Consider the following 3,549-nt stretch of genomic DNA (forward strand, 5'->3'; position numbering starts at 1 on the left):
GAATTTAAACAACCTTTACAAAGCTAACGAACTGCTTTATTTTTGTTAAAATAATTGTGTATTTTCAAGAAAGTATTCAGCAGTGAGATACAAGTATAATAGATTATTTCTCAAGCAACCCCAATGACAGGGCTGTAAACATAGAAGATGACGGATCCTCACACATTCATCATCTCACATCCCACTTCCCGATCATCTCTCAAACTCTTCTGATTTACCAGCTGCAGATGGCGTAAGTGTGCATCCCTTCTTCTTTGCTTCATCACAACATTTACCTTTTGTACATTTCTCTTTTCAGATAGCCAAAAACTGCAACCTGGCCAGGAAATAGTGGAAGAGTAGGAGGGTAGTAATGACAAAGAAACACTGCCACTTACAGCCAACAGCTCGAAGTTTGACATTGTGCCTAATTTAAAGGTATCCTACTGTGGTGAGTCCTTGGACACAGTAGTCTGCAGCCAGGGCAAGTACAGCACTGGTGATGGCTCCCCTGAAGGGGAGGTCACGCACAAGTTCTGCTGCAGAGGACTCAGATGAATACTTCAATAGAGCAGAAAGCTGAAGGGTATGAAGAATAAAAAGATTGACTCATTGGCAAGCCTGCCAGACTTCAGACATGCATCATTAAGGAACATGGAGAAGTCCAGCAGAAACATTACATAGAGCTTTGCACAGAGCCTGGAGCCCATCCTTCCAGTGTGTAAGTGAATTATTGTGGACCAACCATGCTGCAGCTACAGATGTTCAATTTCTCAGCTTATGTTGCAAAATACACAAAACTACCCAACATCCGTAGTGGAGGCTCAGCCCTCTTCCCTGCAAGCTCAGGTGGCTGCTCCACAAGTGCAGACGGCTGTCATCCTAGTTGCATATACCAGTGTCCAAAGCAACCTGCAGAACATCACAGGCAATTCACCAATCTGCCATCCGCAAAGGACTAGAATTGTTGAGGCACCACCCTGGGAGTGCAGCATTGGCTTGATGTAGCACAAATTTCCTGTCCTTTCTCTCAGGGTGATAGCATTTGTCCTCCCAGCACTGTCACTCTGCCAATCCCTTGCTGTTTTCTGTCAGCCAGCCAGCCCCGGTTTCTGCTGCACATGCTGAAACAGTGCATTCCGAAGCTAGGCCTCGAGGTACAGAGCTATTTGAAGTCACCTTGCAGGTTGTGGTTGCAGCAACATCTTTAGTGAAGTGGAAATGTCTGATACAGCTTCTCACTAAGGTTCAAGGAGGACAATTGCTCGCTGAGCATCCCAGACAATATCTCTTGCTGAGAGTCATCCTCCTCCCTCTTTTTGTCCTGTACTGAGTCACCTCTGTTAATTCTTCAAGTAATGCTGTAGTCCAGGCGGAATGTCTGCTGCTGTGTTTCTGTCTAGGAGCAAGCTTAATGTACAGAATCCTTGAAGTCAGGTCAAAGTCCTTCAGCATGTGTCACACCACTACCTCCAGATCTCAGAAACTTTAAATAATTGGTGCGACGACAATAATCTTTCCCTCAATGTCTACAAAACAAAGGGGATTGTCATCAATTTCAGAAAGCATAGTGGAGGACATGCCCCTGTCTACATCAAGGGGGATGAAGTAGAAATGATTGAGAGCTTCCAAGTTTTTAGATGTGCAGATCACCAATAATATGTTCTGGTCTCTCCATGCCGATACTATATTTAAGAAAGCCCACCAATGCCTCTACTTTGTCAGAAGACTAAGGAGATTTGGCATGCCTGCTGTGATTCTCCTGAACTTTTACAGATGCACCACAGAAAGCATTCTTTGTTTTGTATGGCTCCTCTGCCCAAGACTGCAAGGAACTACAAAGGATCATGAATGAAGCCCTCAGTCCATTACTCAAGCCAGCCTCCCACCCGTTGACTCTATCTATACTCCCTGCTGCCTCAGAAAAACAACCAGCATGATTAAGGACCCCACACACCCCAAACATACTCTCTTCTGTTGGGAAAAAGATATAAAAGTCTAAGGACATGTACCAACCAACTGAAGAACAGCTTCTTCCCTGCTGCCATTAGATTTTTGAATGGACTTACCTCACATCAAATTGATCTTTCTCTGCACCCTTGCCATGACTGTAATGCTACATTCTGCACTCTCTTATTTCCTTCTCTATGAAAGGTATGTTTTGCCTGTACACCACATGAGAAACAATACTTTTCGCTCTGCACTCTCTTATTTCCTTCTCTATGAAAGGTATGTTTTGCCTGTACACCACATGAGAAACAATACTTTTCGCTGTGTACTAATATGTGTGACAATAATCAATCATATCAAATCACTGTTCTATAGTTATAGCAATAGCCAGTAGAAGTGAATCAGCAACTAACTGCAAGCAGTATTTCTTCTCATCATCTTTATTGTGTATGGCTTGTTTATTGCACTGTGCGGTACGTTTAAGCATGGCATGTTCAAAGTTAGGGCCAGTTAACTCAGTTGGTTAAATGGTTACTGTATGATTCAGAGTAACACCAATAACACAGGTTCAATTCCCATTCCTACCCTGTGTTTGGATGTGCTTGGTGCCCTGGAGCTACATAAAACCAATTGTCTCTCTCTATTAGAGTTGTCTATGGTCCTTCGTGGGCCATGACTAATCACTTACATTAAAATTGCTGCCTAGTACAGTTATGCAGACACACAAATCTTAAAGGGAACGTTGTGCTCAGCCTGTTTATTGGAATTTGCTGCATATTTCCAAATTCTGCATGGATGTGCACCCATTCAACTTAGCCAAAATATTGCCTTCAAGTAATTGATAATCTCTTTCAACAGCACTGGTGGAGGATCATTCCTACTGTACATATGTTTAAGTACGCTTGTTTAAGAGAGGGCATTAGCTGATGTGTTGAATTCAAAAGACAGCATTGGTGTGATCTGCGTACTCTGCCCACTTCTGATATGCATCCTCCTCCCCACCCACTGAGCAAAGACAGAGTGGCAGCAGACAGCCCCTTCCTCCTCACTGATCACAGGCAAAGTGGCAGTGGAACCCCCACCCCCCCAGTGATCTCAAGCGGAGTGCTGTTGGACCCACCTTCCCCCACTCGTACTGCCAATCTCAAGCAGAAAGCCATCAGAACCAACCCCCCACCACGGGCCACTGTTCTCAAGTAGAGAGCTGTCAGATGCTCAGCATTTGTCTCCTCACTAACTGGAGTGCCTGAATCAGACTTTTGTAGAGCATGTCTGTTTCACACCAAATCTGGATAGGCGAGCACATGGTAAAGGGGGAAGTGCCAGTAAGTTTGGGCGTGCAGCCCATTAAGTCAATTTAAATGCATGCAAATGCATTTAAATAGCCATCGTGCCTGTTTGAGATTTCAGTCCCAATCACAGCTATTTTCGGGCCTTGGTAAAGGGGGAACCGGCACGGAGGCGAGTGCAGATCGTGCTACTCGCCTCACACTTGACTTTACCAAGCTTTCATGCCCGAAAACGGATGCAACTTGATGGTAAAATTGGGCCTGCAATCTTATTCTGTCAACTGTTCGGCTATTAACTGAAAGTTCAAATTTCTTTCTAACCATTATCGAT

The sequence above is a fragment of the Carcharhinus amblyrhynchos genome, chromosome 6 (assembly GCF_965287045.1).
Source record: "Carcharhinus amblyrhynchos chromosome 6, sCarAmb.v2.hapA, whole genome shotgun sequence".
Taxonomy (NCBI): domain Eukaryota; kingdom Metazoa; phylum Chordata; class Chondrichthyes; order Carcharhiniformes; family Carcharhinidae; genus Carcharhinus; species Carcharhinus amblyrhynchos.